General features: G+C 33.4%; 1 protein-coding gene across 2 annotated transcripts in view; it reads right to left on the bottom strand.

Moving 5' to 3' along the window:
• The window catches only part of LOC129940402 (MOB kinase activator-like 2), a 393909-nt gene that overhangs the window by 240502 nt on the left and 128734 nt on the right, over positions 1-24673 (bottom strand). The window contains exon 1 of one of the 2 annotated variants that reach the window (XM_056048722.1): positions 13129-14437. The exons of the other annotated variant lie outside the window; for it this stretch is intronic. The gene's annotated coding sequence lies outside the window, so the exon portion shown is untranslated. Of the gene's footprint in view, positions 1-13128; positions 14438-24673 lie in introns of those variants that run through there. 2 annotated transcript variants of the gene reach the window in all.

The raw sequence follows: 24673 nt of genomic DNA, 5'->3' as shown, positions 1-24673 counted from the left end.
CAGTAGAGGAAGACCGCGACTCAGGTGGCGCACTTAGGTGGATGAAGACTTCAACCAACTTAGTTGGCGAAACTTGGGACAGCTAGCTAGGGACCGAGCTGGCGGAGACGCATGTGGGTTGAGGCATAGGTCCGCCCCAGACTGTAGCGCCACCTTATGTAAGTTTGAGGATTTGTATTTTCATCACAATCTTTAAATTGATTAATAGATCGAGTATAAAAACTATTTTTAGTGGATATCACTTTAAACGTAACTGGAGCATGTACAAATCACAGGAGCATGATCTGAGCGCCAATTTGGTAACACAGCTTTGATCTATATGAACTGAAATAAAATATAATCTCCTATGTCACAAACGTCTTAAATGATTTTTTCATTTTTAATTTAAGGAAAACTTATTTGAAACACAAAACATAACTTTTGGCTGCCATCTTGATTGAAGTTTTGACAACCAAAATGACAGTTAGACTGGAAAATGGAAGGATTTGGGGAAAAATGAAATTGTATACTTTCAGGTGAGCAAATTGATGATGTAGGAAGATTTATTGTGTGAAGAAAAAAGTGATAATTAATCTGAAAGAAAGAATTGACTATTTTCCAATTTTGTTCTTAAAATAATATCGTCAATAAATTTCACTCTTAAGACTTTTCAACGACGACGTAGCATTTATTTCTTTGCTGTTGAAGAACATACCTAGGTTAGTTTTTGACGAAGAGGGAAGCTAGTAAATTTTGATTTTAACTCGATTCGTAGTTTATTTAATTTGTAGTTTATCTATTTTTCATATGTGTGTGAAAATAACATTTAATTTGTATATCTTTTTTAACATATTAATAATTCACATAAGCCCAGGGGTCAAGTTGAAGATTTAAGTAAGCCTTGAGTTGACACTTTTTTAAACAAAAACACCTTTTCAAGAACTCACAACTCAAAGACTGGACCTTAATTTAAAATATTCTACTCTAAAGATTCAGAGATGTGTTTTATTAGTGAAGCTTTGAAATTGCATTATGATGATTGTACCTACCGATTCCATCAGCTAAAATCATTTTAAGCAAAAATTTGATTGAAATTCTATTAACGCTATCTTTTTGTATGAGTCTAATGAATGAATTGACTTATTAATTGGAAGAAGAAAGAAATAACTCTAATAGTTCATAATATTGCAATGGCAACTGTTTATAGTAATGATTTATATTAAAATAACTCAACAACATAACTCAAACAAAACCAAAAACGTGTCGTGCTATAAAAGAAAAACTAAAACTAAAAACTAGTATCATAATTATTATTCCAATAATTATTAACATTTAAAAATTGCAAACCTTATGAACTAGTTTTAGGCTGCGCATTATTAAAAAAAAAACGTAAACGAATAATATAACAAAAATTAACAAATAAATCAGTATAGTATTTAAATTTTTTATGAAATATAAGGATTACGAGTGTTCTATCTATATTTTCAACAAGCCAAAAACAATTTATATTTTTGTTTAACAGGAGATTAATATATTTATATAAATGTAATTAATGGTTATAAAATATTTTATTTGAAGAGTTTAGGAACAATTAATGAACATTTTATCAAACATTTAAAAATGAAAAAATAACATTTTAACAATAATAATATTTAACATATTTTTCTTAATTTTAAAAGTTGCTTTGATAAGTTGTGAATAAAATTGATTCTTAGATTTTAACCCTTTGACAAGGTTTGGTACTTTGGACTTGTATACAAACTGCATTGGAATCAGTCAAGTCAGAACTTAATAAACTGATTATATCATATTTTACGAACCGAATCTTCAGAGTACGATACGGTCAAAATTACCCCGAACTTAAGATAAATGAAGACGGTATTCCACAGGGAAGTGTCCTAGGACCAACCTTGTACCTTTCATATACAAGCGAGCAACGGCCTAGTCACTAGTAAAGCATAGGTTTCTATCGACTATTCAAAATTAAGTATCAGTGAACGCGGTTGGCAGATTTTAACTGAATAGAAAAATTAATAATGTTAAGAACTATTCAACGAATTTCTGCTGCCGAAACATTTAATATGTTAAAGAAGTTCTTCGGTAAGCCAGGTCTATCGACAACAAGACCTTATAAATCATTCAAAATCAAGAAGTTTCACTAAGAAGACGAAGCTCGGCCAGGACGATCATCAACATTATGAGCTTTCAGGACCGGATTGAGTTGAGGACAATTGGGGCGGAAGCCCCAGGGCCTTCACAAACGGAGGGCCCCTACATTAGAAACTTTTTTTACCTTTACCTACAGTACTTTGAACATACATGATTATTTCATTATATTAATCTTAAATAATTCACCGCCAAGAGCTTATGATGGCGATGTCTGAATTCGGGATCCCGAACAAATTAATGCAGCTGTTCCGTTCAAAATTCCTCACTCGAAAGACAAAGTGTCTGCTAAACAAAATTTTGATTTTACCAGTCCTACTCTACGGCGGCGCCGAGTGCTAGGCGATAAATAAAAAAAGGGAATTTATACTGGGCACTTTCGAAAGAAAAATTCTTCGACGGATTTTTGGTCCCGTATGCGACGATGGCGAATGGAGAAGAAGATACAACCGAGAACTGTATGAGCTGTACCAAGATGTGGATGTAGTCCAGAAGGCCAAGAATAGACGACTACATTGGCTCAGCCACATCGAGCGAATGGATGATATCGCTCCAGCCAAGCAAGTCTTCTCAACTCAGTCCCCAGGTTCAAGACGACAAGGAAGACCGAACCTACGGTACAAGGACCAAGTGACTGCGGATGCCAGAACGTTTGGTCTCGGTGACTGAAGAGTGCATGCGAGGGATCGTTCACGATGGAAGACTGAAATATCTCAGGCTGAGACCCTTCATGGATTATGAGCCTGATAAGTAAGTAAGTAATCTTAAATATCAGAAATTGATCTATATTTGTTCACTCTAATCAGACAATCAGTAAAATATCGAAATCTCATTCTTTGATTTCGTGCAGAATTTGTTCACGCTTTTTACAGCCAGTACAGAGCGGCACCGTATTCTGATTGAGAAATTAGCAAAGAAGAAAAGCGGCCAGTTTTAAGTCTTAATAAAAGCTCAGCGACACTCGTTGTTCGTGTCGAGCTGAAGCTACGAAAGCCTTAGTCAACGACTATTCGGAAATCGAAGAAGCTCTAACCAGTTAAAAGACATCGTGAGGAATGAAGCAACGCACCTTCTACAGAAGATGAGTTATCTCGAAACCGCTTTGTTTCAAACATTTTGAAACGATATCTTGGAGCGATTAAACGCTACAAACAAGATGATGCAAGACTCGAAAATCATTCTTGAATCGGCAATGCTGCATTCGAATCATTGAAAGCATTCGTGGAATCCAAACGAATTGATTTTGATAAATACGAGGAAGCAGTCAAAACAATATCCCATACTGATGAATATGTAATTGTATTTGTTGAATCCGCTCGATTACGGGAAAGCACAAGATGCAAATATGTCACCCAAAATGCAAAGTATACACCTTCATCCCATTGATTTACCAGCTATCCGTATCTCTTACTGAAAGATTGCATGCCTATGAAGCTGTACGTTCGAGATTCCTGAATCACATCGAGAAGATAAATGCTGAAAATTTGTACGCTGCAGCAGAAGCATTGGTGAAATTATGATTTCACCAATGATGATTTATAGCCTAGTGTTGGTAATGAGTTTGTTCAATTTGTGTATTTGATTGACTTATACAAAAATGAAAAGGACTATGGAACAGATTCCATATTCTTGAAAATCAAAATTTCAGAGCTACAGTCCCAAACCTCGAAATTGCAATGAGAATGTATTTGGTTTTGATGGTAACTAATTGCACTGGAGAGCGCTCAATTTCAAAAATGAAAATTATAAAAAATAGGCTCCGAACCACGATGGGACAAAACTGTCTATCGAAGTTTTCTGAACATTGAAAGCGATTTACTCCGAGAACTGGATTTCAACGAAAACATCAACGATTTTTCGGCAAAAAATGCTTACCCTAAAATTTAATTTCAGATGATTGTTTTTTTTTCGTTTATATTTACATGTGTTTGTTCAATACTAAAGGAATCTACTTGATTTCACAATAAATTACTTATTGAAAAACTCGAATAAAAAACAGGGGTTTACTTTATTTAGAAAATAATTTGGGGCAAGGGTGCTCCACTCCTTTATTGCCCCGAGGCCTCTGGACCTCTAAATCCGGCCCTATTAGCTTCACATTAACAAAACCAAAGTATTGGTGCTTGAAAATCTTCAATTAATAGTCCAATACCTTAAAAACCTTATTGGAATAACGAAAACGTAAATGAAAAAAATTTTAAGTCACCATTTGAGCATCAGATTTCTCTCAAATGATCACAAAGATTATTTTGCCAAAAATTCGACCGATATTAGGCTAAATTACTACCCTGGGACTTCTAGCTATTTTTAAAACTTAAAACACCTTTTTAAATCAGGAATAAATTCAGGGCTAGAATGAGGTCGTAGCAGTTTTTGAAAAAAAAAACCTTGGGGGAAAATAATACTCTGATATAAAAGAAATGAGTTACCAAGAATTATCAAAACATTTTAAAAAATCCTGATGTTTTTTGTCAATAGAGGTGTTTATTATGACTCTTATCAGCTTTTCAAAACCCACCTGTAGTTGTCTTGAAAACGGAACTGTCGGAGTTTTGACATTCCATAATCTTTTTAAGAAGTCATAAATGAGTAAGAAACATGATCAAATCGTGACGTTCCACAAAACTGTCCGTCAAATTATCGCACTGTAACGCAATGAAAAAATGACGCCAATGTGGACATTTGGGCTTAAGTTTTCTAAATGCAGCTTTAGTATCCCTCATTTTACTTATTTTCTTTCTTTGTTTAAAAAATAATAAAAATTACAATCTTTTCATAATAAACCGTTGAAAGTGTATAAGATTACAGAAGATTGTCGATGAAGACCGAAATAATTAAACCTACTTAAACCTTCATTCATTGATGCAACTTAATCCGATAGTTGTAATTATCAAATCAAAGATCTTCATGCTTTTCATTAAATTAACATGATTTTTCTACCTATATAATTTAATAATCGTATAAGCTTAAATGTTTTTCATTGTTAAACATTTTTTCAGTTATTAAAAAGAAAGAGGCCGACTTTACGAAGCACTAAAACTCTTCAAAAGAATCAATGATCTTGCATAATATTCTGTGATGAAATTTCTTCGTTTCAAATCTTGGACAAACTACCGTAAACAATGAATACACTTTTATGTTTTTCCATAGTTCAAATTCAAAGTCGATGTCTATTCGAAAAGAAACACAAACTCAAAAGCCTCTGAAAATAGATAACATTTACATAATCCACTTCAAAGTCTTATGATCCAAACGAGAGTGGATAGGAGGACCCTTCTTATCGAAAGGGACTTTTCAATTGATTCGTTTGTTCTGTGCAAGACCACACTGAAACTTCAATTCAAATAAAAATTGAAGTCAAGTCCAATCGATGATCATCGTATTGAAATGTTTGTTTTCTTTTTGTTGTTTCATTAAATTGAAGAAAAACCGAAGTGTTTATTTTTGAATTTGCCTCAAAATCCCCAAAAAATAAACCAGTTCCAGATAATCTCGACCGAAAAAATACAAAATAACAAACCAACAAATTTCACTCTCACTCTTATGAAGCTTTTGTAACATCAGACTTAAGTATTCTGCAGACCAATAAATTCAATTTGAATATTTTGAAACTCTACAGACCAACCAAGCACCGACCGACGACTACGACTACGACTTTTGTAACTTCAGATACAATATCTATAACTATAACTTTAGCAGCTGTTTTACAGGTAAATAGAAACACAACCCTTTAGGTTTGTTTTTGAAAGTGTGTCAGACTGCAGTATAGTTGCGTTGCGTTACGAGTTTCATTCGTTTACTCGTATCCTTGTGCTTTTTAGTTACATTTCTGCAGGACGAGAAAGTAGATCACAGGTGTTTTAGTCAGCTTTTTAGCTAAAAAAAAAACAGCTGCTTTATATTCATATAAAAGGTCATAACTACATCCCTAACCTAAACTACTGTTGTTTTATATGGTCCTTAAAATACCATTTGCGTGTTATATGAGTATTTTTGTTTCTTCAAAAAGTCTGACTTTCTGACTCATTTGCATTGTGTTTTTGTCTTTTATTGTTTCTCTGTGTTTCGTATGTAAAAAGAAAAACAAGACCAAAAGGTCGATTTTATTATCAGATTTTTTATATTTTTCTCCTTTTTGAGGCGATTTGATTATTTTGTTGTTGGTTTTTGGGTCTTATTGTGTTTTGGTTACCTGTGCAAAGGTATTTTCGAGATATTATGAGGTTTGTTATTTTTGTTCTCTTTACTCTTCTATATTTTTCGTTGAATTTCTTGAATTACGAAAATACTGTTTTCGACGTAGAAGACCGTCAGCTACGATTACGACGGACGACGACGGCTTTCCTGTTTTTAGGGAAATTCCCATGCTAATGTGTAGCCAGAAAAAAAGTGTTTACCAGGACATTAAGAGTCCTTACATGATGAGGGGTGTTCCCTTCAAAATTCTGTATCTAGTTGTGTACTTGTATATTTATGCATGAAGGTAGGTTTTTTCATTTTCGTTCTTGTAATAAATGAAAACAGGTTAATTCATTTATTTAGAAGTTTATAAATGAAGAGAGAGAGAAAATTGAATTTGCTTGCTTTTGTGTTAAAACCTTCTTTGAGGAAATTCTAGGAAATTTTCAACACAATTTTTGTTTTTCTTCTTTTTTTTCTTTTTACATTGAAATTTACCGCCACACCACATAAACAGCAACACTTTTAAAGACTACTCCCACACCACACTTTGATTTTGAATCTTTTTATTTTTGTTGGTATTTCGAATTAAAAAAGTGTTATTTTGTAAATTTGTAAATTTTCTTTGATCATAATAATTCTTTTGATAGGTAGGTTTACCCTATTAAGAAAAATTAGAATAATAAAAATAAAATTTTGAAAGCTTACGACGCAATTTAAGTGAAAATAAAAAAAAAAAAGATTCATTTCCACTAAATGGTCAAAGAGTGAAATTTTAAATTTTACGGTCCACAATTTTTATTTGAATCCAAAAATTATGGACTTTTTAAGGTAAAATTCTTGAAGATACTCTTGCATACATTTTTTTAATTATGTATTTAAAAAATAAGAAGGTAATGATTAGAAGATTATATCTATTATTTTATGAGGGACTTCCAGGGGAAATTTTACTAATCATTTGGTAACATCGCCGTTGTTACTTTGAAGAAATTGCAAGAGCAATATTTTTGAAAAATGTTCTTTTTCAGAAAATTTGTTTTTAAATAAAAAAGTTTGGCAAAAATGTATTAAATTAGTAATAATTTTGAAATCCTCAATTTAAAATCTTTAAAAAACTAGAATTTTTTTTATTTCGATATTAAGTTTCGTGGAGAGTTAGAAAATTGAAGTTAATCCATCATAACCATTTTAAATAATGTAACATTTTGTAGATATTTCCCGGAAGTTGAAAATAAGAACTTCTTTTTTATTTGGCGAACATTTAGTTCTTGAAAATATCATACAAGTTTTTTTTTCAGAATTTTTACAACCTCGCCGAAATTTGGAAACGTAAATATTTTTGCATTGCGAAAAAGTTTAATGTTTTTAAAATGAGTGTGAGAAACTCATTTTTAACTACTTTTTCGCAAATTTCGAACTTGATAGGTATTGGATTTAAATGCATCAGGAGTTCGGGAATTACGTTTACTCGATCTTTCGAGTAGCATCACAGACAAAAAATCATAAGATTTTGCTGCCAAAAACGTAAAATTATGAGAATAGGAAACTAAGCAATAAGGCCGTATTTGGTAGTATTGTGTAGCCTTCTTAAGCGTTTTGTTGGAACCATATATTGTAAGTCTTGATCTTCAATCGCGTCGCGTGCTGGCTCAAAAGAACGTGTACGACAAGTTTAATTGTTGTGAACACGAAAAAACCGACAAATTCGGAAGCAATTCAGCAGCAAAATTTAACCTACTCATTCGAAAAGAGGCAATGTCTGAATCACGACTTCTTCTGTAGTAAATTTGAATAATTTTTTTTTTGGAAATGTTCGATTATTAAGCGACCCATTATCGTAAATAGCAAATATTCAACTAATATTATGACACTTCAAATGACACATTTGCAAAAAGATGAGCTAAAGCTCTTTACTCACTTTTCTGAGAACTTTCTTAAAATGGTATGCAAAAAAAAATACAGAGACCGAGATCAATTTCAAGCTGTGAGTTTGAACTCAAAGTGTTGAGATCGATCTCTCGAAGGAAACCCCAAGTTTTGATATGCAGAAAAATAAGCAAACGCTCGATTGCATGAGATCGATGTCACAAATTGTTAAGGATGGGTTTTCTCTTACTCTGTTGATAAACAACTATCAAAATGGCCGGGTTTCTGAATAATTTTATTACAAATTGTGTTTATAAAAATAGAAGATGTCCAATTGGTGAAGAAGTGTGCAACTATTGACAGATGAGTTTTTGGGCCAAACCATGGTGGTGCTTTGACTCATCAAGAAAAAATGAGGATTTTTCTGCGTTATGTAGGAGATCCTGGATTTCCAAGCGGTGTTGGTGAAGATATTGGTGTCAATAAATGAACGATATCTAAGGTGGTACAGCAAGTCGCAACAAAAATTGCAAGCCGTGCAACTGATTGGATCACATTCCCACACACTTCTGAAGAAATAGAAGAAGCGCAGAGGTTATGAAGCAGTAAGTATGAGTTTCCTTACGCCATTGGTGCTCTGGATTGTACGGAGTACGTCAACCGTAAAGGATACTACTCAATAAATACAGTACAGGCTACGTGCAATGCTTTTATGATTTTAAAAATAGCATTTTTTTCTTGGCTTTAAAACTGGTAACTGCGACTTTTCCAGTAAAACTTTACTTAGTTTCAGTTCTTTTACTAGAAATTCACTAAGATGGTCAGCATTATTGTTCATAATTACACTTTCATTTTCGCTTGCAGAAGTGATTTTTCCTTCTTGACTCCTCTGACCTCACAGAAACTACTGTTTTACCCTTCTCATATCATTGAGTCAGAACTGTAGAGAGTAAACATGTTTTTTTGCATATGAAACTGAGTCCTAGTCTGCTCGATCGATATCACATGCAAGTTCAAGCTCCTCAGCTCTGACTCTTAGAATTATCTCATCTTTTAGCATAAGACCCATTGAGTTTGACAGGTGTCAAATGACAGCAATGCCAACTTGAAATTAATGGCACTAAAAATTTTACACTTTTTATACATTTTCAATTTTAGAACATGAAGAAAAATGTTTCACGGTTGTCATTATTATTTCGTGATTAGTGCACTCTACTTAAACCATTGGATTGTAATCCAAAGTAAACCTATTTATCATGAATCTTTCAAACTAATCAGCTGATTGTGATTGATTAGCATTATTAAACGTGAGACTAAAAAATATCATTCATTTAATGTTTTTCAATAATACTGGAATCCAATTTGTTTCATCGAATTAGATAATTTGTGTCAGAAAAGTTAAAAAACAAAATTTTATTTTCAATTCCAAACATAAATAACTTTTGAGGCATTCAATTTGTCAAGAAGTGCATTGGGACTATCTTTGTAGAGTATTAAATGTTCTTTCAGAATCTGTATTTCGATTTTTTTAATAACTTGTCCGTTTTTTAAAATTACCCAAGGCTAATAAATAAGAATCCAAAAAAACCTATAAGCTTTAAGGGATTGTTTATAGAGGAACTGTTTGCTTAACCTTTTTTTAAATCATTCAACTTCTTAAAAATTATGTGTAATCTGTGGGCGAAATACTAGTATCTGAAAGGGCTTTTTGACAATAAAGTGCGGTTACTCTAAGCCTCAGATGCGGCAATTTTTTCGTATTCCATTTCATAAAAGATAATTTTCCGAAAAAAATATTTTCTTATTAAAACTACTCTAAGGCCAAAAGAAGCATAACCGAAGCGCATAGCTATTTCGAAACGACCCAGCATGCTTTCAATTGCTGGATCGTTTCGACATTGTATGGAATAATCCAGTCATTTTGAAGAATTCTCCTTAGGTAAATTGGGTGGCACAACAGTCCGTTTTAGAACTACCGCCTAGTGACTGACAACTCTCACCCATTATTGTGTACGAGTACTGTTGTCAGGGATGGAAATGTTACACTGAGGGTTCTTAATTTTGGCCAAATTTTATTTTTTAAAAAACACTTTGTTTTCACCACACAACACTCACATTGTAATAAGTTTTCAATATTTGAAGTATAAAGACGCTTATTTCGTTCTACGAAGGAGTCAAAATTCCTAGCGGCCAACAGTTGTCAGTGTGAAAAAAACCGATGGTTAAAAATGATTTCACTAAATAGCCCACCAATTTAATTCAAACTTTGCCTCAATAATTTTACAGTATTCACTCAAAATATTGGCAAGGAATTCAAAATTTTAAATCATGTATCCAAGAACTTAAACGATCACAATTGTTGTGATCGCGGGAAAATCAATAAATTCGAAAGCAATTCAGCAAATTTTCCACTAGCTTTAAATTGTATCGAATTCTAACATACTCGTTCGAAAAGAGGCAATTTCTGAATCACGACTTCTATTGTAATCAACTTTAATAATCTTATCGAGTTTTTGGATTATTAAGCGACCCATTATCATAAAGGCAAATATCCAAATAATATAATGACACTTAAAATGACACATTGAGTTTGACAGGTGTCAAATGACAGCGATGCCAACTTGAAATTACGAAATCGATGAATTAAAAATTTTACACTTTTCACGTTTTCAACTTAAGAATATGAAGAACAATGTGTAAATTTTGTTCACGTTGATTAATTTTATTCCGTGATTATTGCACTGTAGGTTAACTATTGGATTCACTTTTAAGGCAACGTAAATCTTTTTATCGTAAATATCCAAAGCTTAACAGCTGATTGTAATTGATAAGCATAATTAAATGTGAGGCTGGAAAAACAGTTTTTAAGAATTATGTATTGTAAGTGACCTATAATAAATAAGGTTGTGCAACAGTCCATAGAAAACCAAGGCCTAGTGACTTACAAATCCCAACCATTCCTGTGTGCGAGTAATGTTGTCAGGAATGGAGGGGACCTACAGTTTATACGCCGAATCCGAACGGCTAATTTGAGAAAGCACTTTTTCATGACAGGAATTACTCTTGGATAATTCGTCAATTCCTCGCAAGAGGCAGTACCCGTGAATAAAATTTTAGGTGGCATAGGCAGGAATAGAACCAAGACCTCTCGCATGACAGCCCAACGCACCAACCATCATGCCACGCGTTCTACTTGCAAGTGTCCCATTCGAGTGAAAATGAAGAATTTTTCATATTTTTTATAGCTATAAGAAAACTATTATTCGTGTAATATTTTTCAATGATGCTGAAGATCAAATTCTCATCGAATAGGAACATTTTTGTTCAAAAAAAATTGTATTTTCAATTTCAAACATCAATAAGTAACATTTTGAGTATTTAATTTATAAAAAGGGGGATTGGTACCTTCTTTTTGAGTATTTGATGTTCTTTCAAAATCTGTGTTTGACTTATCCGCTTCTTAAAAATATCCAAAGTTAAAAAGTGATGTACAAAAAAACCACCCATTTTTAAGAATTTAATAGAGAAACTGTTTGTTGGACTTTTTTTTAAAACTTTCCACTTCCTAAAGAATATTTGTACGCCAAATATAACTTTCTGAAAGGGCTTTTTGATAGTAAAATTCGGTTTTTCTATGCCTCAGGAGCTGCAATTTTCTTGGTTAACGTAGTCGCCGAAATGGAAAGCCATCATTTCAGAAATGATAATTTTTCGCAAAAAGTGTTTTCCAATTGAAACTACTCTAAAGCCAAAACTGAGAATCATAAACGAAGTGAATGGTCATTTGCTTTTAATTGCTGAGTCGTTTCGAAATTAAATGAAATAATCCATTCTTTTTGAAGATTTCTCCTCAGTTAAGTGCGTGAAGTTTGAGGCTGTGGCTTCTTAATTTCGCCCAAAGTTTATTTTAAGAACACTTTGTTGTCGCTGCACAACACTCATATTGTAATTATAAGTTTTCAATAATTCAAGTGTAAAGGGATTTATTTTGTTTTAAGAAGGAATCAACATTCCAAGCGGCCAACAGTTGTCAGTGTCTAAATAACCGACGATTTAAGTTTTGCCTCAATAATTTCACAGTATTGACTCAAAATATTGGCGAGGAATTTTAAATTTTTAAACATGTATCCAAGAACTTAAACGATCACAATCATTTTTGTTGGATTTATTCTGAAGAATATTTTTGGCAAAGCTTTAGAAAAGTAAAATAACAACATTTTTGGCCCCGTCTACACAGTTTCTTCAATCAAGTTAGGACAGCTATGACACTTTTCGAAACAAAACTTTTTGATTTTTAGAAGCAATTTCGAAGAATCCTTCTGTTAAAAACTAGAAGGTTTTAAGGCACTATTTACATTTTTCTGTAAAACACTTTTTTTTCTTAAAATAAATCACTAGTTAAAAATAATAAGACCTATGTCGGCAAGCATTGTTTTTGGAAATATTTTAACTATAAGGTTGCTTCTGTACATTTCAAGACTCAAAAGTTAAGCTAATAAGCAAAATTCTCTATTAGATTTGGGTTTTCGCAAATTATGCCTTCCTTCGTTAAATTTCGTTATCCAAAATATTTGTGAGAGGAAAAAGCTTGAGCTTAAAAAACCATGAATTTGAATTTCACCTCATATGAGGATTTTTTATTTCCATACAACATTTCGAAGAGTTTGTCGGCACGAAAAAAACTATGACTCTTATGACACTAATTGTAGAAAGTCTTGACCTTGATTCTAATTTGAAACTTCTCTAAAAGTATATTTTCATACATTTTTTCTCTTATCTCAGCAACTTATCAAAACAACTCAATTAAACTTCAACAAAATAATTTTTATCTTAAAAAACTTTAATTTTTGTTCATAAACTCTTCAATTGAATAGCATTAAAAATATTTGCAAAAATTAAAAAAAAATATATAGGTATAAGAAATTATTAAAAATTTACATTAAAAATCCACTAAATAGCTGATTCGAATAATTTGGAGGTGTTGATATCCCGCCCCCCATACGCCAAGTGTTTTAACTTTTGCTGCTGCTTCTATTATGATGCCGTGAACTTTTTATAGGTACGAGCAGATTTAAGTTGGTTTTGAATGAGATTTTCAGCTCCGACAAAAATATCCAACTTTCAAAAAAAACTGTTGTTATCCGTTTTTGTTTTATTTAATTTTAGAATACACGTTTTTTTTTTAAACACAGCACTCAACTTAATTTTTACTTTTATGGAAGACTTTTCTTTTATTTTTATAAATTTCTTATTCAATAAAATATATTTTATAATTTGTCTTCCTTATTTCATTGCACACAGGATATTGTGGTTAAGCGGAAACGGAACTTGAATTTATATTTTTATTTTTGTATTTTTTGATTTTATTTCACTCGCGTCGTCGTCGTTGTCGTCAGTGTGTTGTAAATCTTGGTTTAAATTAAATTCAAAGTTGAAGTTGAAATTGAAAACAAAACAAAAATTACAAACAACGATGACAGTAATAAAAATGAAAATAAATGTTAAAGGTCAAACCACATTCAGTAGGTAAGGTAGTTGGATAGCGAGCGAATAAAGCAGAGAAGACCAGATCAGAGAGAAGGCATCATTATTATAACAAAGAAGGGACAACACGACTTTTGTATACGGAACGGATACGCTGCCGCAAGGATCAGGAAAAAACCAGTAAAAACTATTCCGTCAACGCGCGCCCCGCCGACAAGAAACACTCTGTACTCTGAGTGGTCGTATCTTGTATCTCAAATGCAAAAACACCAACAAAATCACACACCAGAAAATTTAAAACGAACGAAAACACAATAAAAATAAAATAAAATCTCCGACAAGACTTTTTAGACACAGAGATTGCAAACGCTACGCTTAACGCTGCTGCTGCCGCTGATGCTGTAGCTCTTAAGCTCTTTAGCAGAATCTGAATTTGATGCTGCTGCTGATGACGAAGCGAAAACGAACGAACAAAACGCGAAAAAATAAAATATCAAGCAAAAATTTTGTATCTCAAACAAAATAGGTACCAAAATTAATATTGAACAGAAAGATGAATAAAATTTATTAATCGAATTCAAATTGAGAGGAAAGTTTTATAAATTTCTTCATTGAAAATTTATGGTTGATTTTTTTCGAAACAAAAACGGTTTTTTTTGTTAGTTATTTGTATTTCTTGGGGGTAAAATGAGGTTTCCGACGTTTTGAAACTTGAATTTTGGATATAAATTGACGACTCCAAAGCGATACGAATGGAGCAGCACTAGAAAATGTACTGAAACGGTAAAATTGAAAGCAACCTCGAAAGAGATATATACACACAGAGAAGAACCTAACCTACACACGAAGCATCGACACATAGATACTTTTTATAGGCGGGAGTAGCGGAGTCGGTGCGGGTTTAAGTCGGGTGCAAAGGCAACACAACACATTCATAGAGACAAACCACCATCAATTAGGGTGACCAGAGTAGATAGGAAAAGACGAACAACAGGTACTAGTCATTTTTTTGTTCTTTTTTAAGTTGGAATTTTCTTTTATGTGTGGTACCTATATACAAGGTGCTGGAAGCCATTTGACATATTATAAGCCTTTCTATGAAGTGTTGAATACTGAAGAAGGTTTTTAAGTAAAAAAAAGCAACACCGTCGAATCTACCTTCATAAATTTAGGTAAAGTGGTTTTCTAAATATGGCATTTAAGAAAAATTATTTTTTTTTTTTTTATATACCATATATTTATTTCAATCGAATGAAAAATTGTAACAGATTTTTCTGCTCTACGGCTCGTGAAAAATTAGGGTCTAGCGAATCGGAACTGTCAAACATTGCTGTCAATTTGAGACCGTACTTTTTATATTAAGAATTACTCTTTTTTAGAATTTTTGAAATCCTTTCGTCTTGAATAGCTCGATATTTGGGTAAAGGTCAATTTTTAAGCTGTCAATTTATTTTTCGATAGATAGACATTCGGGGACTGCCTCTTCTTGTGAGGAATTGACAAGTCTTCCAAGAGTATTAAGTGTCATGAAAAGTGCTTTCTTAAATTAGCCGTTCGGATTCGGCATATAAACAGTAAATCCCCTCCATCTCTGACAACATTACTCGCACACAGGAATGGTTGAGAGTTGTAAGTCACTAGGCCCTGGTTCTAGACGGACTGTATACTAATGTATTTATTTTTTAGGTAGATATTCTTTATTTTCGTAATAACAGTTACATTTAGTAAGCTCCCGCACAGTTAACATACAAAGATTTGACATTTCTCTATGATATCATTCTGCTAAACAAGTATATTAATTTGTATATAGAATTAAGATAATAATAATTTAAGTAATAATCTTGAAGGAAAATACAAACAAAACCTTCATCGCAAATTGAAAAGGACATAAATGTATATGTCTGGATCAAATAAAATAAAGAAATAACTAATGTATGTAAGTAAAAAACAGATTAAATAATAATTGATTTAAATTATAAATAATAATATTTAAGTTTAGACAGACAATACATAAATAATGAACATATAGAAAATAAATTAATAAATTAATGAATTAAGAAATTAAAAACTTAACGAGTAATATTTAAACATACGAATAATTCAAACGAACATAAACATATCAGACAAATTTCTAATGAATCAATTGATTAATAAGCGAATTTTCAAAGGTTTGGCAATTTAGCAAAGAGGTGTTAGATCAGTTTATTGATTCTTAGAGAAATCAATCCGACATTTGCCTTCTCATGTAAGTCTACGGTGGAATAATATCGTGGAAGTTTAGGCATCATTTTTAGAAGCTTAGTTTATGATACTTGCAGTTTCTTAAGATTATGTTTTGCACATTTTAACCAAACCTGGCATCCAAACATAAGTATTGCTTGAAATACTACTTTTTGAATAGTTATTGTATTGTCTTTGCTTAAAAAGGACTTTCTATTTATAAAAGGATACAAAATATTTATAGCTGTCATCTTTTGACACTTGACTAGAAAAAATACGCCATTACTAAACATAAAACGATAAACGCCTGAACATCGCATTGAGGTTGTTAAAATTTACGACACAAATGGTGAAAATTTGAAGAACTATACCAATTTTGGGTAATACCAAGCGGCCAGTTTGAGCTGTTGAGACAAGTTAGTGATATGAAGAATCAAAATCGTATGCGTCGCTCAAAGATAGCTAAAAATATTGATGCTGTAACCTAAAGTTATGACGAAGACCCAGTTTGTCAATTTCTCAACGATTTTTGGAATAAGGGATTCCACATACGAATCTATACTTTTTGTTTGTATGAACACTAACGTCTGAAGACATTATAAGTTCAAGTAAGAAAATTACTTAAGCCCATAGATCACTAGCAACGAAGTATCAAAATAATATCAATGAAACATTTTTTTTAATGGGTAAGCTTACGTTGAGGCAAGTAAGTGAAGTGGGTTATCAATTTCTCAACGATTTTTGAAATGAGTCATTCTACATACGAAACTATACTTTTAGTTTGTATAAAAACAAAGGTCTTAAGGCATTAAAAGTTCAGTTAAAAAAATTCTTTAGCCTGTCGATCACTAGCAACGTAGTATCTTCGCTGATTTAGTCTTTCAAATGCATCAAAATGTTATCATTGAAAAATCTTCTTTAGTGGGGAAGTTTTTTCTCACTTCACGCTACGCTACGAAGCTACGTTAATAAGCTGAATTGTATCATTTGGCGTCCGAAAAAGTCCAGTTTTTTGCTAACAGTTGGAATATATTTACGTGGATATCGTTTATTTTTAACCAGATGACACCGCAAGAAATAAAAGAATCGTAATTTTTCAAGAAGAGTTTCCTCGTATTGTTTGTTGAAGAGACGATCGCAATTGGCCAACAAAATCTCGTGATTAAACACTTTTATACTTTTGGGCTTCGTTTAAATCAAAGTATGTATATGTAAATTCGCTAGAATTAATGCAAGACTTTATATATGGACTTCATGAATCTATCCAGGATATACAGCTGCAAATGTGGTATTCAACCAAGGAATGCTTAACGAAAAGGAAATGATGATGTAGCCAGTCATTGCGGCACTTTAGTCAGCATCATCTGCCATTATTTAGTAATTTTAAGGGATTTTATTGAAACAAAAATTTTTTTCGAATATCTCAAAGAAATTTCATATTGGAAAACAATATATGTTTTCAATCACTTCCATGAGTATAAACCACTCACTCCTTCCCTGGCAATTATATGAGTGTATGGAAACAGTTTTTGTATAAAACGGATTTTGAAAAACCACAGAGAAAAGAAACGTCAAGAAGAAAAATACTTTGGTGAAAGAAACAATCATCATTGAAACGTTAAGACTAATTAATTTCCGATCAAACCAAGAGAGGCACATCATTATCAATACTGATTCCAACCCCGTGGCTAAAATTTTCAAAATAAGTAATGTACCATTCCACGCCACCAACGAGAAAAAAGTAATCAAAATCTTAAGTGATTCTACCATAATCCGAAGTTTTGAAGCACAAAATGCAAATTTCATGCGAAAACAATGATGGTTTACGTCCCAACTTTATGCAACAACTTAGAAAAATCCATTTCCGAAAAATTGCTTTCAAATCCAACACTTGGACAATGTTTTACTAAATTCAAGACAAAACTTGATAATGACAAACAAACAGATGAGTTCTTCAAAATTATCTGTAATGGCAAATCAAATGTTGGGACCACAAAACAACTTCTTAGACAACGCTTCTCAAATCATAAATCCGACATAAAACTAAAAAAAAATCTGAAAAGACAGCACTGGCCGTTCACAGAATTAAAAGCGGTCGTTCTCCAAACTTTGAAGGTGTGGAAGTTCTGTAGACAGAGAAGCATGTTTCGAACAAAACTCGTTAGAAACATTAAATATTCTCAATATTGCTCTCTTTGTTCTTCTTCAAGTGCTAACTTTATTTAAAATTTTATTTGTAATTTACATAAATGTTTTGACTATTAATTTTTAATATTTTGCTTGAGTGAGTATATTTTATTGTTTTTGTATCACATTAATCTAACTAACATTATTTGTATTTTTGTTTTAATAAAGTTTCCCTGCCGAAACGTTCGTAAAGTTAATGAATCTTAATTGTTTCATTGCAAAAATTTCAACGATTTAAAAAGCCGACGGAAAACTATATTTCCACTGATAACAATATTAACAAAAATTATGCAAAAAATAAACTAAATTAAATATGTTTATATCGTTGGTCTGGTCTTTATGATTAACTAGTGTTAAAAATCGTTAACTATTGTCAATCCTAAGCTTCAAGATTGTTACAATTTGTAATAATAAGAACTCATCAAATAGTTCCTAAAAAAATTGTCGAAGTGTCAAATAGTCACGATTTGTATAAATGCACAACTTAGCCCAGAAGATGTAGTACCCGTAGGGTGATGGTTATTGCGTTGGACTGTCATGCAAAGGGTCTTGGCTTCAATCCCTGCCTGTGCCACCTTACTTTTTTCACGGGTACTGCCTCTTGCGAGGAATTGACGAATTCTCCAAGAGTAATTCCTGTCATGAAAAAGTGTTTTCTCAAATTAGCCGTTCGGATTCGGCATATAAACGGTACGTCCCTTCTATCTCTGTTAACATTAATCGTTATCTTAATCAAACCACAAATTATTTTCATCATCAATTTTAAATTAATTTATCTAGCAAATTCAAAGCTGTCAAAAATGGTCGTTTTCGATGATTTCTAACAAATTACATCCATTCGTAACAATGACGTTTTTCCATTTCTTTTTTGAAATAACAAAAATATTTAACCATTCTCTTATCTTTTGACATTTAATGAAATTACTAAGGGTCCTAGAATGGAACCTCGTGGAACTCCTAATTTTTATCGCAAAGGTGAATAACTTATAATATGGCATTGTAACTTATATTTTGGATTTCAAATTACACAAGTCAAGAACTTATTCCAAAACATTGCGGTGTAACGAAATTGTCAAGACACGAACAACGAACCAATACAGTTATACAAACTACAAAAACAACACCTGTCAATTTTTTCAAATATTCAATTCTACTATGGTCACCCCAAAAGAAGCAATCTAAAGTCTATATAAGATGGTGCGAGGTCTGAGGTGATGCGCGAATAATACCTAATTTAACAAAAAGAAATATAAAAGAATATTATTCTCCCACACAAACACAAGTGTATCCAGCAGATGAACTTCTCGTATCTACACCAAACCAATATTCCGAATCAGAAACATAAAAGAAAAAGGTAGAAACAGAAACAGCTGCTTCACGAATTGAGGAAGATGAGTCCAAAGCAGAGAAAAACAACGAACAACGAGATAAAATGTAAAAAAGTACCAACTACCTATGTGTGTTTTAAAAACAAGTTTTCCACCTGCATTTGTATTAGTCACAGATGTTTTCCATTTATAAACATAGATACAAACGCTGTGAGTGAGTGTTGGAGATAAACTCACACATACACCGATTTAATTGTCAATATTTGCAGACACACCAACACAGAGTGCAGAATAAAGCAACAAACCAGAAGATGCGACAAAAGCAAAAATCAGAAGCAGAAGATGAAGTTGAAACACAAAGGGAAAAAGTTCATCACGACGACGATTTTGGGGAAAATGAAAGAATGGAAAGAAAAACATCGAATCAGCTGATTTTTGTGTGGGAAAATATAATGAGAATATTCTACACATGTGTATGTGAACTTCTGCAAAGAGTGTAGATAGATAGGAACAGGCTTGCCAGATTGCGATTTAGTGGAAATTGGGATATCTTTTTAAAAGTCACTGACAACAAAATTTGATATGACAGTTCAATCATAATTGTTCAAAAAAGATATCATATTTTCTTTTTTTGACACTGGGCTAATTTTTGGGCTACTTTTCCGTCTCTGATTTTAGGCTACAAATATTTTAAAACTGGACTTTTGAGCAAGTAAAGGACATGGCAACCCTAATTATGACACACAATTTTCTTTCTCTTTTGTGTAGCTAACTCGAACCCGATATGCAAGGTTGTTGCTTTGCTGCACGTACTCCACAATATACACAAGGTTATTTTAAGGGAAATTTATTTAGCTGTTTTTTTTTTTATTCCCATATATACTTTGTATGTTCCTCAACATTACAGATAATTTCATGGTAAGAAATGTATATAGACATATCTTTTGTTTATGCTGCTGCTGCTGTGCTGTCTGTTAAAATGTTGCTTGAAAATGTTGAGGAATATTTTTCGTTTGTTTTGAATAAATGGAAAATATTGGGAGATGAAAAACAGAGAGCTTTTTTTAAGGGGTTTCTTTCGTTTCGTCATTCTTTGGGTAGGTAGTAATGCGGATTATTTTTATTTTATGTAGGTAGGTGGTACAAAGTTATGCAACATCATGGGCAAATAAAAAAAAGGAAGAAATTCAAATCGATTTTGTATTGAGGAAGTCTTTGGGGTAATGAATTTTTCGTTTCAGGAAAAATTTAAGATTCTTACTTGAATTTAAAAAATCTAGGATATTTTTTAGGGGATAGGAAAAGAGAAATGTTGATGCTTGAGAGCAGAAAATTAATTTCAAGGTGATTTTCTTATAAACTGCTGTAAATCAATCAACAGAACTTAAGGGAAACTGGAGTGAGTTTTCTTTTTAACGAATTAAATCAGCTGATGGTTTCAAAATCAATATCCATAAAATAAATGGATGTTTTTGTGACAGAAAACATTTCAAGGCCGGTACTTCCAAGGAAATAATTTTAAAGGAATATTAAATTCCTTCCATTTAACTTAAAATAATCAATCAAAAAAATTATTTGCAATCCTTGTAATTAAATAAAATTTAATTTCACTTAAACGATGTGTTTTTATAAGTTGACCAATCTTTTTGTAAGAATAACGATTAAGAGCTTATAACTGTCAAAAATATCACATGTTACTTCATCAATTTCTTTGATGTAGAGGCAAGACCACTTCAATTTTGAACCACAGGTACTTTCTCAAAAAGAACACATGTAAGAATTCTTAAAAAATAGAGAGAATAGGATGCTGCCCACACTGATTGCTTCCCATCCCGTCTGTCGATTTGTCTTGCTAAAAAGTTTGTAGGTTTTCGTATTGGGTTAAAAAAGTTGTCAGTTCAATTATTTTTACGAATTTTAAGATTACCAACAGTATTATTCATATAAAGAAATAGTTAAGTTTGAAAATCTAGTTTTGTTCAAAAGATTTTTAGTGGAAAACAAATTTTTACCAATTTTAATAGCATTTCTTAAATTTTTTTTAAATTGGTTGAATGCAATAAATTTGAGAGACATCAAGAACCTAACATCAATTTTTAACAAATTTGAGTATTATTTTCTGTAGATTTTATTTTTCATGATTTTTATAAAAAGAAGTATCGAAATCAATATTTTCTTTGAAATATAATAGGGTAAGGTTAGGTTATAGTGGCTGTCCAAGATGCAAACGGACACATTTAGGCCAGTTGAATGGCCCATTGTGATACCACATGAATCTTGAGGCTTCCTCCTAAGCTCAATGGAACCAGTTAGAGTCCCTTACGAAACGTGAGAGGCTGATTATACCGATATGATTTAGATCGTTTAGATCGTTAAAGAAGAATTCTCCTAGGTAATTCTTGCGTTTTCGAGCTAGAGCAGGGCATGTGCAGAGAAGATGAAGAACCGTTTCTTCCTCTTCCTCGTCCATACAGCTTCTGCAAAAGTCATTTGAGAACACGCCTAGTCTCGTGGCGTGCTTTCCTATTAGACAGTGTCCGGTTATGACACCTATTATCGAGCTTATATGCGATCTGCTTAGAGAGAGCAAGCACCTTGAACGTTCTAAATCCAGTGTTGGCCAGATGTTTTTTGTGGCTTGACACGTGGCGATGTTGGTCCACCTGGTGCCTGCCTCTCTCGCAGCGTCTTGCATTAGTAGCAGTTTACACATAGCGATTGGTATGCCAGTACTTGCCAAACGTGGTAGGATGGGCTGTACTGTACCGTTCCTGGCGAGTTCATCTGTCTTACAGTTACCTGGAATGTCTCTATGGCCCGGCACCCATCAAAGGTGAATATTAAACTGTTGCGCCATCTCCATTAGAGATGATCGACAGTTATGGACTGTTATAGAGTTTGTAGAGACAGAGTCCAGAGATTTCATAGCGGCCTGGCTGTCAGAGAAAATACGGATATCAGATGTTGATATCACGTTTTCTTTGAGCCAAGACAAGACTTCCTTAATCGCCAAAAGTTCCGCCTGGAACACACTACAATGATTGGGAAGGCGGAATGAGAGACTTAATTTCAGTCGTTCAGAGTACACACCACCAACCCCTTCTTTGGTTTTTGAGCCATCTGTGTAAAAGTGGATTGACTCATCCTCCAAGAATGTCCTATCCTCCCAAAAAGATCTTGTAGGTATAGAAATCTGGAAATTCCTATCGAATTGTAGTTGGGGGATGGTGTAGTCTGTGTGCTTTGGAATTGATTCTAAGTACCTTAGAATTACGGAGTGGCCAATGTTGTTGTTAGTCCACTGCGACGAAGCATTGAGGCGAATAACAGAGCTTGCAGCTATTTGTTTACTAAATATGTCACGAGGTGAAAGGTAGAGCAAGGTGTCCAGTGCCGCAGGCGGGGTCGTGCGAAGCGATCCGCTTATACATAGGCAGGCTGAATGTTGGACTTTATTTAACTTATCCCTGTTTATACCTTTTTCTAAAGCAGTCCACCATACTGCCACACCGTACATTAAAATCGGTCTGATTACCTATGTGTATACTGTTTAGCCAATGCGTGATTCTGGGTTGTAAACCCCATTTATTACCAATAGCTTTTTTGCAAGAAAAGAGAGCTACAGTAGCTTTTTTGACTCTTTCCTGTACGTTGCGTTCAAATTTAGTTTTTTGTCTAAGACAAGACCTAGGTATTAAGCCTTGTCTGAGAATTTTAATTGGATTCCTTTAATGTAAGGAGGGTTGACAAATGGAATTATGTATCTCCTCGAAAATAAGACCAGATCGGTTTTGTGTGGTTTAACACCCAGTCCACACCGATCAGCCCAAAGTATTAGTCTGTTCAAGGCATTTTGTAAGAGTTCTTTTAAGGCGTTAAGATGCTTTCCTGAAACTGCTATATCAACGTTGTCCGCATAGGCTATCACTCTAAAACCCTCCCCATCCAGACTAGTTAGGATTTCATTCACCACTAGGTTCCAGAGGAGAGGGGATAGAACACCACCTTGCGGTGCCCCTTTACTAACGAATCGTCTGCTAGAAGAGTTGCCCAGTTTTGAGTTAATTATTCTGCTAGTAAGTATTAAATGAATTAACTCCCAAAGCGAACTCTGTACATTTAGAGATGTCAGTGCAGATGTGATTGCAGATGTGTCGACGTTGTTTAAGGCACCTTCGATGTCAAGGAAAGCAACCATAGTGAACTCTTTATGATGGAGGGAATATTCGATGGAGCGTACTAAAGTGTGTAACGCTATTTCCACCGATTTACCCTTACAGTAGGCATGTTAAGACGAAGACAGAAGTCTTGTATCGATACGTGCCCTTAAATGGATATCAATCAATCTTTCCAGGGTCCTAAGAAGGAATGATGATAGACTTATAGGTCGTAGATCTTTAGGATTGACTTGGAAGCATTTACCTGCTTTAGGTATAAAAACAACTTTAACTTCTCTCCATGCCGAGGGAACATGGACCAGGTAAAGACAGCTGGTAAAAATTACCTCAAGGATTGGTGCAATTATGTCAGAAGTCTTTTGAAGCTCTGCTGGTATTATTCCATCTGGTCCTGCAGCTTTAAATGGTTTGAAGCTGTTGAGAGCCCATTGTAGCTTATCCCTTGAGATCAGACCTATTGGATATGTTGTATTTGAACTTGAACGTGTAAAAATGTTGCAAGTTTCGGTAAGAGAACTACCAGGAAAGTGAGTGTCCAATAGTAAGTTCAGCGATTCATTACTTGAATTTGTCCAGGAGCCGTCTGTATTTTTCAAGCAGCTTGGCATAGCTGGATTAGTTGAAAGAATTTTCCGTAACCTAGAGGCTTCAAAAGTTTCTTCTACCATGCCACAAAAGGATCGCCAAGAAGATCGCTTGGATTTCCTTAGTGCCTTCTTGTAGATTCTTAGGGATTCTTTGTAGGAGTCCCAATGAGAGGCTAGTCTTGCAGCTTTGGCCCGGTTGAAAAGTTTCCTGCATTTCTTCCTGAGCGAGTCAAGCTCTGAGGCCCACTATTGTGGTTTCCTCTTTCCTCTTATGTGTATAAGTGGACAAGCAATTTCTAGCGATCTGTTCATAGCTGAGGTAAGGTCATTGAAGAAAATGTCGCAGCTGTATCGGCTATGACCATCAATTATCGATTCGTCGCCGTTCGCAGCAATTGGGCCTCTGTTTCTCAACAGCGCCAGCGTGGCAAATTTTGGGGAAGGATTTCAGTGTGACGCCTTTCAAAATACAGCTGGTGCAAGAATTCAAGCCGAACGA

This window comes from Eupeodes corollae, chromosome 1 (genome assembly GCF_945859685.1).
Source record: "Eupeodes corollae chromosome 1, idEupCoro1.1, whole genome shotgun sequence".
NCBI lineage: Eukaryota > Metazoa > Arthropoda > Insecta > Diptera > Syrphidae > Eupeodes > Eupeodes corollae.
The sequence above is the reverse complement of the archived record's forward strand: the minus strand, read 5'-3'. Positions and strand labels throughout refer to the sequence as shown.